Raw genomic sequence first — 11,800 nt, 5'->3', positions numbered from 1 at the left:
TTTCCTATACTACCTGCTAAATTCTCCAGTTAACAAAAGTTGTAAAATTGTAAGGAGTGAGCCGTGGCAGAGAATTCAAACAGTGAGGAGAGCCTCGAGCTTGGCTGGACTGCCGCTTAGGGTTCCTGAGCACTCTTTCAAAGAGCAGTGTCTTTGCTGTCTTTCTTCCTTTTTGTAAAGGAAATTGCAATAGGGCTAAAGCTAAGGATATATAAATACCTTGAGAAAATCTTTAAGCGTTCTTATCACTGTAAAGTTATTGCTTTATTAAAAATTAAAAATGGCAGACTCTTTACTCTCAGGGATGGGCGGTAAAACACAGAGCACTGTGATGAAGGGGGGTTTGTGCCACAGCCAGTGCTCCCGCTGACTTTAATGCTTTGGTTCTTCCTGTGTAGATTAAAGTGATTCCTCTAAAGCAGCAGGCTTTTATATCCACATGACACTTTTCACTGTGCACTCGAGACTTTCTAAGTTAGTCATCATCTTCACCTTGAAGAAGAAAGTTGTCTACTTCCATGTCTTTTTGTAGCCAAGATTGACCAAAAGGTGGCAAAGAAGTATACATTTTTAAGTCTTGTGGGAGATGCTGTAATGGGAACCTTTAATAATAAGAAAGTGGCTTCCCTTTGTACTTTAGGATGTTTCCTGTGGATGTGGGTGTGGATGTGTGTGTGTATATATATATATATACATATATAATTTTTTAAATATAGGATAGCGAGAATCTTGTCTTTTACTTTTAAGTTCAGGGAGCAGTTTGTCCTAGCCACACAAGCATTATCAGTATGGTATTTCATGAAGCTTTAGAGATAAACTGATGTCTCATTAAACATAGCATCATGTTATTTTAATGTCTTCAAATAAATGATCTGAGGGTGTGTGTCACACACTTGTGCACCAACTCTGAGTTGTGCCTTGGACATTTGCATTGACTACATGCAAACAATTACTAGATTAACTAGAATTGCTAAGCAGTTCTACCTTGCAAGTGCTACACAGTAATTGCATTTTAAAGTATATTTGCACATTTTACATGCTATGCTATATGATTGCCTTTAGGTTTTCTGTACAGATTATTTTTGTTGATATTCAATGAAAATTGTAGGCCTGAAATATACTGTTCTTATGTGAAGTAAATTGCTATAACCTACTTTTGGCTATCTTGTGTATTCTTTATTTTGGGACCTTCTACACAGGAGACAATGTCTAAATTGGTTAAAAGAATAAATTAGATAAAAATAAGTTATAATTATTAACGACAGCCGGGCAGTGGTGGCGCATGCCTTTAATGCCAGCATGCAGGAGGCAGAGGCAGGCGGATATCTATGAGTTTGAGGCCAGCCTGGGCTACAGAGTAAGCTACACAGAGAAACCCTGTCTCAAAAAAAAAAAAAAAAAGTATAATTACTAATGAGTATGTATTAAAGAATCAGTGATGGACATGCACACCTGTAATCTCATGAGTTCAAGTCCAGCCTGGTCTCCATAGCAAGTCTCTGTCTTTAAAAGAAAATAAAAATTATACTCTTCACAAGCAGCTGCAGTGTGAGAGCTGTAAGTTACCTTAGCAGAACAACACTGAATTCTTTCTAAATGAATTGGTTTGTGTAGTGTCTTATGTAGCTAGAGTTTTCCTGCCTGGCCCACGGTCAGGGCAAATCTCTCTCACCTGCCAGTCCCACAGCCACTCAGACCCGATCAAGTAAACACAGAGACTTATATTAGTTACAAACTGTATGGCCGTGGCAGGCTTCTTGCTAACTGTTCTTATATCTTAAATTAATCCATTTCCATTAATCTATACCTTGCCACATGGCTCGTGGCTTACCGGGATCTTCCCATGCGGCTTGTCATGGTGGCGGCTGGCAGTGTCTCCCCCTCAGCCTTCCACTTCCCAGAATTCTTCTCCTTGTCCCGCCTATACTTCCTGCCTAGCCAATGGCCAATCAGTGATTTATTTACTGACCAATCAGCAACACACATGACATACAGACCATCCCACAGCAGTCTTAGTTTTCTATTGGTGGGAAGAGACATTATGACCAGGGCAACTCTTATAAAGGAAAACGTTTGATTGGGGCTTGCTTACAGTTTCAGAAGTTCAGCCATTGTCATGGTGGGGAGCATGGCTGAATGCTGATCATTGTGCTGATGGAGAAGTAGCTGAGAGTTCTACATCAGATCTGTAGGCAGCAGGAAAAGAGAGAGCCACTTGGCCTGGCTTGGGCTTCTGAAAACATCAAAGCCCACTGCCAGTGATATACTTCCTCCAGCAAGGCCACACCTATTCCATCCTTCTCAAGTAGTGCTACACCCTGATGACTAAGCATTTAAATATATGAGCCATTTAGGGGTCATTGTTACTCAAACTACCACATGAGTTTGGTCAGTCTCTGAACAATAAGAATTAATATAAATTTATTTAAATATACTTAAAATAAGAATTTTTTTGTGAATCTGAAGTTCAAAGAACTATTCTGTATAAACTAGTCAAATATATCACCTAATGGTGTGTAAGAATAGTGTTGATAAGTGGATACTTTAATTGCACTTTATTTTTCACAAACAAGATCTTACTATGTAGCCCTAGATGTCTTGAAACTCCACTGTGTAGACCATGCTGGCCTCAAACTCAGAGACTTACCACCTTCTTCTATTTCCTAAGTGCTAAAAGGTGTTCGTCACTGTGCTCAGCCCCTCCCACTTAATTTTTGTATATTCTTTAAGACCTCTGTGTTGCTGTGTTTGGAGTTACTGCTCCAGTCCCTAAATCTTTTTTTAGGGAATAGATTTATTTGTGGAATCTAATACCATTACACTTCTGGAATGGTAGAATTTGCTTCATAAGCCATTTTCATATTTGTGTGTCTGTGTTTCATGATATGTGCGGGCACATGTGTAGACATCAGGATGCCTTTGTGGAGTCATTTCTCTCCCTCCACGCTTCTGTGCACTGAGCTGTCTTGCCAGCCCTTCATGTGTTCTTTTCTAAGAAAGCAAAGGAGCTTGTGTGTACCTGCTGTGCTCCAGTTCTTGACCATTATAGTTTTAGGCTGACATTTTCTGAGCAAACAAGACCCTCATGGCTGCTCATCTTTATGAGCTGCACACCACATGATTAGAAGTGTTTTGTCCCAGTCTGAGAAATCACAGACACTGTCCAATATGCCAGCAGAGAATTGACTTCTGAGGCCACTGTCTGCTGGCAGGAAGCCAAGATGAATGCAGCTCACACTAAAAAGCACCCTTTGCCACAAAGTTGCCCCAGGGGCTGAGCATTGCCAGTGAGTTTCTTTGGGTTGGGCTAAGACTTGGAAGGAATAGGGCTCTTTGTTTATTTTGAGATGAGATCCCATTTCATTGCCTGATCTCAAGTGACCTCCCATGTCACCTCCCAGGTGCTAGAACTATAGGCACTTGGTACCAAGTACAGCTTGGAATGAATGTTGCTTGTGGCAGAAGATTTTATTTGTTTTGTAAATACTGTATATCAGGTAAAAATAGTATATATCAGGTAAAAATACGTGAATTTCAAAACTAGACAACTATGTTAGAGTGTGTTTTAAAATTTGTATAAAGTATAAAATGTAGAACATACACCTTGTCTAATAACTCTAGCACACAACATACTTAAATAAAAATATTTACACACTTGTTCAATGGAGGGAGGAGCTAATAGTACTTAAGTCTAGTGATAAAAATATTAGGGAATATGAATGCCTGTTTTTATATATCTTTAAATACTTTTAATCTCCCCAAATAAAAATCAGTAAGAATGACAGGTGATGATAGGAGTTAGTCTCAAGCTCTGGGATTTAACAGAAAACATTTTTTCTAAGACAGAAAAACAGAATCATAAAGTTAGTTATTGGTCAAATGCCCTTTAGACAGGTTCTGTCCATACAAACTGCCTTGGTCTGAGGCAGGCTCTGGCCTCCACTTTGAGAACTCAAATGCAGAGATCCTTTTTTCCTTCATCCATGTCCATGGCTTAGCAGGTGGTACCATCCCAGTCCTTCACTTTGAACATCTTAAACAAAGATGAACAAGGCATTGAAAATAGGATTGCATTTTGGTGGAGGCACACACCTTCAATCTTAGTACTCAGGAGGCAGAAGCAGGCAGATCTCTGAGTTTGACCCCAGTTTGGTCTACAAAGAGAGTTCCAGGACAGCCAGGGCTGTTACATAGAGCAGAGGAAAATGAAAGAAAGAAAATCAGATTGTGGCTAACAGTAGCATTTAATAGGAAACTGTACTGCCCGTTTTCATGTGGAATGGAGTGCTCAGCGAGGGGCACTGAGAAGCTTCCTGGCAGCTAGCTGCAGTAGAATCAAAACAAAAACTTTAAGAGCAGTTGGGAGTGGGTAGGGGGTTAAGACAAGCATAGAAACCCAGAAATCTCCCTTAAGTGTGTTCCACATTTCTTGTAGTTGCACTACTAAGATAATGTAGATAAACTCAATATTTGATTTTGCAGGTTTCCAGATTGTGTTGGTTGTATTTACAGACTCACTGTGTTTTTATTGTTAAAGGGGGAAAAAGTAGCAAAAGAACAAGATCCATAAATATTTGAATATATGTATTTGTAACATCTAAAAGAACCTGAGTAAGTGCAAATATCAGGAAGATGTATAAAAATGGATCGTATTGGTGGTCAACCAGGAAGAGGAGTTTCAAATTTCAAAAGTGGAGGATAGAGTTGGCGTAGTGATTGAGAGCACTTGCTGTTCCTGCAGAGGACTGGAGTTTGGCCCCAACCCCCAATGATAGCTCATCACCATCAATCCATAGACACACACGTGTGGTGCACATAAATGTATTAATTCAGAATACTCATACACATGCAGTAAATCCTTTTTTAGAGTTACAATTCAAATGTAATATGTCAACATGGGCTCAATCAAGAGATTCTGCACTGTGTTGTAGTTTGAGCTGCTAACTGGTTGTAGGCACTTACTTGATGGTTGAAACTGAACAGTGTCTACTCTGAACTCCATTAACGTAATGTAAAAACAAATATTCAACAACTTTAGGGACTAAAAAGCTGGAGGAAATGTCAGTGCCACCCACAAAGTCTTTATACTCGTGGGAGAAGATTCAGAATCCAGCCCCTAAATCAAAGCTTAGATAGGTAAAAGGAACCATAAACAAGGTCAGTAAATCAATATAAAGTATAAGAAGGTGTAGGATAACTCAGATTATTTCAATCTGTGTTGTACTTCAAGCAGTCCAAAACCCTGTGGACCAGGAACGTAAGAAAGGTCTCTCCATCACTAGGAGTCCCTTACACAGTTGCCTGAAGCTGTGGATAGCAGAGAGCTGAAGCCCTTGGCTGGACAGCTCTATGAAGGCACAAGACTTCTGTCTGTGATGTTCCTGGACACGCTGGCCTGAGCTTCCAAATGATGTTGGCCAGAGATAAGTCATTGCTACATGGTCGCTGTGACTGAAAGTTGCCAAGCAACTGCACCATACAGCAAAGTGGAGCTGTACCACCTCTACCAGCTAGACTCAAAGTCACTGTCACCGTACTCATGGCTGAAATAGTCACAGGAGCCCATCCAGTTTCAAATGGATAGGACAAGAATCCTCCCACCTATCACCAGAAGGGATGTCAAGATTATAAGAAAAGTGTGGGTTGAAAGACAGTGATGGGCTTCTTAATCATATGCAACATGAAATGTGTTTATGTGAACCTAATCTGCCAGTAGACCTAATTGCAGAATCTACTGAGTAGAGAACACAAGGAATGAATCAGTCAAAATACATGGGCTATTCTCCAGAAAATTGGCTGGTTTCTCCAAAAAGCCAGTTTTGGGGGTGTGGGGAGTAGTGATTCTCATACTCTTATGCTTTAGCTACAATTCAAGACAGCAGAATATTTGAACCTTGATTGGACCCTGTTTTATAAAAAGGGAAGGTGGAATTGAAAAGGTATGAATGTAATATTAGATAACTTCTACAGAATTGTGAGTTCTCTCAGACATGAAAATGCTATTCTATTACTCTGGTGACTGTGCTGGTGAGTGTTCTTTATTTTAAAAGGTTCATGCTCAACTTTGCAGGTGAGGAGTGAGACATGAATTACCGTAATATTTTTAACTTCAAAATTAATCACTCCAAAAAAAATAAAATTATCTTAAACATAGACCTCCCTAAAGCAAGTGTGGTTAAACAAGACTGGAAGATTTTGAAGAGGGAGCTTGGTGCTTGACTGAAGGCTGGCATTTCCTACACACTTCGCACCAGGGGGTGAACCATCTGAACAAGGCAATGGCTCCTCCTCTCCACATGCAACTGGACACCTTTCTTTTCTGAAAGCCAAGGCACTAAATGTCGAGATTTCTTGGAAGTTGCTGGAACTGTAGGACTTCGGTCTCAATCCAAAGATATCTATAGAATTGTCAGTGCATTCTTAAAGGCTTGAGATGGCAATGTGATGACATAAAAAATGCTTACGTGGAGAAGTCTAGAATTTTAAAAGTGCTATAACTGAAGATAGGTCAAAATGATAGTTACATGAGGATGGAGTAGTAAAAATGCAAGCACAGTGGGTATACAGCACTCTTGTAATAGCTGTTAATAGCCATTAGTCTCCACTGTGATGTGTCAGCATGCACAAGCATCATTCCTCTAGGGGAAAAATAAAATGTTTCCCTAGATTTCTGCTCTAGGTTTTAGGACAACACAGAGAATTAACCTTTGACTTTTCTTCTATAGCTGTTAACTGAATCTTCCACAAGGTTTAGACACTTCCTATGGAAAATGCAGCAAAGTCCCTTCTCCCAGTTTTCAAAAATGGTGTAGGGAAAGAAGTGATAGTTCCTGTGATCACTAAATCCAGGTCTGCTGTGCTTAAGGAAAGTTTTTAGCCTTGCTTAGACCTCTGATTCCTCAAAATACTGGACCAAATCCATGAGGCAGTGTCAAGAGAAAAACCTCCATCCCTTCTCATACATTGCCAGCATTTAAGTTGTGTAAGTGCACAGATGAAGCTCAGCTCTCCCTCACTGTGCTAGGAGCAGAGAATAAGAGTCTTGCTGAGCTATGTAAGTGGCTCACACTTAATCCCAGCACTTGGGAGGAAGAGGCCAGTTTGGTCTACATAATGAGTTTGGGGCCAGCCAGGGCTACCTTTACTGGGCTGCTCAGTGGGTAAGAATGCTTGCCATGCAAGTATTGAGATCCTAGTTTGAATCCCCAGTACTCACTTAAGTAAACCAGCAATGGCTGCATATGCCTGTAACCCAACATTAAGAGGCAAAGCAAGGTGGATCGTGGGAGCTTGCCAGTCAGCCAACCTAGCCAAAATCTATATTTTCCGATGAGAGACTTTTCCTCAAAGCAATTGGGCAAATGGTGGTAGGGGAAGACACTCATCTAGCTTTCACAAGTGTGCCTGTGACCTTGCATACTGCACACACATGTATGTATTACACTCAAAAAGATCATTTGTCAAGGAGCACTCAGTATTTCTCCAGACTCAAGCTACTGCCAGTTCCCCTGGGGTTTAGCCTCTAAGGGCAGGAATACAGCAACTGAGGTAGAGTGATGACTAACCATCAGACAACCAATACTTTCGTGAGATGAGACCCATGTCTCTATTCCTGCCTGCAAAGTCCCTTCTCTCTTACTGCTTTGGAAGTCACTTAGCTTAATCTCTTCAGTGATGGATGAGGCAAGAGAGAGCTAAGAGACAGGAAAGTATTTTATAGACAATTATGCTTTGTCTGTTTATATGAGGCAAGGGAGCCTAACAGCCTGGCTGCCTTCACATGGGGAAAGGAAAACACACAGAGAAAGACAATGCTTCTTTTAATAAACCCTACCAAATATTGCGAAGTTATATCAAGAAAATGTCATGAGGAAAGTCTTGGGCCAAAACTTAATGGCATATACTTCTGAGTAATAAAATGAATTGATTGTTTTGTTCTTGGTTTCTAAATTTCATGAAGTATTGTTTATGTTCTTTTTTATGGTAAAAAGAATATGTCACAGATTTACCATTGCAGTCATTTTGAAGCGTAAGTAAGTATTGTTCATCCATCAATATTAGTCTTAGCTCTAGGATTTTCTCATCATCCCCTGCCACTCTCAGCTCCTGGTAACCTCTATTCCACAGTTTCTTCTGAATTTGTCTGCATCGTGCTAAATGAAATAAGCCAGATACCTAAGGCCACTTGTATATTTGATCTTTGATGTCCAGCTTGTTTCACCAAGCAGAATGTTTTCAAGATTCATCAAGCTGGCCGAGGTCAGAGTTTCATCCCCTCTAAGACTGATTAATATTCCATTTTGGTTTGTTTTTCGTCTGTTGATGGACCTTTGGAGCTTTCCTAGCTTTGGACTGTTGTGAACACTACTGTTGTCAACATTGGTGTGCAGGTGTCTCTCTTAGTCCCTGTTTTCAGCCGTTGATCTTGTGGGTCATATGGTGATTCTGTGTTCCATTATTTTCCATTCCAACCAGCACTGCCTGAGAGTTCTAGCCTCTTCATTCTTGTCAGCATTTGTTATTGTCCTTGTTTATTATAGACATCATGGTGACTATGAAGTGAATTCTTTATTTTTAATATCAGAAAAAGCTAATTAATAGTTTGCAGCAACCAAGAATGAGGTGGTAATTAATTGTGTTTGGGTTTTGGCAATAGGAATGTAGCCCTTTACAAGCTTCTGCTTGTCGTCATCTGTTGTAAGTTACTTTTTACTAGTCTTTTTTTTTAACTTTAGTTTTGTTTTCCAAGATTTTTACATTAATTTAGAGTTTTAAAAAATATTGTCTTAAAATATTATATATCCTGATTGTTTTTTATTATCTTATTTAATCTTGTGCCAAAGCTAGGCCACTGACTTGCTCGGTCACCCTAGATGGGTCTTGCAGCTCTTTATAAACTGGAAACATGAACAGCACTAACACAGCTCAGCTTGTGCCTGAGGCTTCTGTAGGTCAGAACCATGGAATCAATATCCACACACATTTCTGTCCTATCTTTCAGAAAAGAACCTGCAGGCTGTGTGCAGGACAGGACAGGACAGAAATCACTTAGGAATTTTTTATTTGTTCTTGAATTTTACCAAGAGTAAGTGCACATGCTCACCCTTGCATGTCCTTATAATTGGGTTTAGAATCTGACCATGTTTATTTTACCTTTTATATAATTCAGATGCTAAAATTTGAGGACAATACAAATCACATCAGGAGTTTGGAAGCAGGAGGGATGTTTGCTATCAAAGACAAGAAGGAGTGTTCCCTTAGCTGTCAACACCTTCATACAGCAACCAAAACAAGGAATCACTCTTGGTATACTGATAGCCAAACGACAACTCCTTATACAGGTCATCAAATGTCCCACTAATTTCATTATTCTGTTCTGGGATCTGATCTGGTGTCTCAGAACTTAACACTTTTAGACACTGATTATTTCATTATTTCTTAGCTTAATTGTATCAGATGCCAGGACGATTGAAGACCACTCTCTGGTTTTAGAAAGTGATAGGACTATAGGGGGCAGGGAGGTTTCCTCTCTGTTCTCTGACTATTAAAGTGCACAGAAAGAATATCAGCATCTCAGTGTGGGGGCCAGTCCTAGGGATATGGTTGCCCACTAGCCCAGTTCTGTTCTGAGGCTTATACACTTTGTTGACAGCAGAAGGGAATGGAGGGATCTAGACTCTTTGAAGAGTTATAACTGGGCAAATGAGACAGATGCTGCCTGTGGACCTTGAATGATCCCAAAGGGATGCATACTGCCCTGTAGTGGAAGTCTGTACAGGTATGGTTCTATTTCTTCAGCCTTTTCCCAAAGACATGGGATTATTTTCCTTTTTGCAATCTGTTTTGAATACAGATAAAGTCCCGAGGCTCTTCCTCCTCATGGATGAGCAGACAATAAGCTTCTCTTAACAGCAAATAGAGACCACCACAGAAAACCACATTGAGCACAATGCAGAGATTAATGTATCATGGGGAGCCCCATCCCAGTGGATACATACATCACAGCTCTTGCAACATCAGGGACGTCATGGAAAAGGGGGCAGAAAGATTATAAGAGCCATAATACTAGGAAGTGTGCTGTCAAACAATCTGTCATAGAAAGGATTGCATAAACAAGACCTGGATAATGCTAATGAAGAAGGGGGAAGTCTTACGGGGTCATTCCCACCCCTGGACAGAAAAACTACAGGCCATTGATGACCGCGGAAAGAGGGAGAGTTCTCATATCCCAGGGATGATCCCCGTCAGTCTTGAAACCATATACACAGACATCAAAAATGGGCTCAGCAGGTTGCATTTATAGATCTGTGCACACATACTAGGTAACTAATCATCAGAGAAGAGGCTACTAATCTGAGGGTGAGGAGGAACATGGAAGGAACTGGAGGGAAGGGACTTGAGAGAGGCTAGAGGGATGAGAGGGAGGGGGAAAGTGATATTTTAATTAAATATTTTTAAAATCCTTCCATTGAATACCATACCCAAAACTACCACACAGCATTTTTCAAGTATCATTTTCTAAGGCCCAGAAGAGTCTGATGGGAACCTGTCAACCCAAGGTGGTATAATTCTGCCAGTTATTTTGGTTATGTGGTCATGATGAGCTGCAACTGGTATAGCAAGAGCCTAGTAACAATCACTATCTTTGGACTTCATTATTGCTGTTGTTTTTGTTTTGAGACAGGGTACCATGTAGCCTAGGCTACTTGAACTTGCTGTATGACTGAGAATGACCTTAATGGCTGATCCTCTTGCCTTCACCTCTCAAGTGCTGGAATTTTTCAATGAGGCTGGCCAAACAGGACTGTAGAGTGGGGGCTGGTGATGCCAGCGAGATGAGCCAAGTTACTTAGGTGACTGTTTTGGGCCATGCATTACCAGTTTGCTTAAAGATGGAGTTCCACCATAGTGACATCTTTTAGTCAAGGCTATATGGGGAGGTTCCAATCAAAATTCTGAACATGGATGTGCAGGTGAGTTTCCTTGGTTGGTCACACTCTAAGCACATTGCTGAACATCAAGCCAGCCTGGGGAAAAACAAAACACAGCAGCCACAGAAGGTCAAAAGATAGGGGCTCTGCTGCATTCCGGCTCTGTCCAGGCCATGATTGCATGACCCTTTGGTCTGGCAGAATGATACCTTAGGCTGGTAGCTTCCTTCCACTTGGAGTCTTTTTGGGTCTTGAAGGACACTTCAAAGCAGGCCAACTAAAGCAGCACACCCAGCCTGGGACTACAACGGCTGCTTTGTGTCTGAGCTCTCCAGACTCAGCCCTGTGCCCTTCTTGGCCAACTCTGATCTGTGTCCTTACCCTGTGATAAACAAAACCACAAGAACAACAGCTTTCCCCGAGCTCTGGAGGCTGTCTGGCAAACTTCCCTTCAGCTGAAGGGTTTGGGCACCCTTCAACTTGCTACTAGTTTTAGAAGTTCAGCGGATTGTGTCCTCAAATCTATCAGGTTGATTAATACTGGGCACTGAGATCAGTAAGAGGAAAGGATGAATTCCTTTTGCTGTTTGTAAACACAACTGCATTTCTTTTTAAAAACAAAGTAAGAAGACAAAAATACGTACCTTACCACACACAAAAAAGTGATGTGTCTAGGAGAAAAATTTTAATAATATAGAGGATAAGAAGTCTTGGAGTGGAGGGTGGGAGGTCTGGAACTCATGGCTTAAGCAGATTTGCATGGGAGCCTGCTACTTAAGCACAAGAGAAATGAAAACACACACACACACACACACACACACACACACACACGTGCTGTGTGTGAAATCATACACTGCCGTAGATTTTAC

The sequence above is a fragment of the Peromyscus eremicus genome, chromosome 15 (genome assembly GCF_949786415.1).
Source record: "Peromyscus eremicus chromosome 15, PerEre_H2_v1, whole genome shotgun sequence".
In the NCBI taxonomy this organism is placed as follows: Eukaryota; Metazoa; Chordata; class Mammalia; order Rodentia; family Cricetidae; genus Peromyscus; species Peromyscus eremicus.
Note: the sequence above shows the minus strand (reverse complement) of the source record.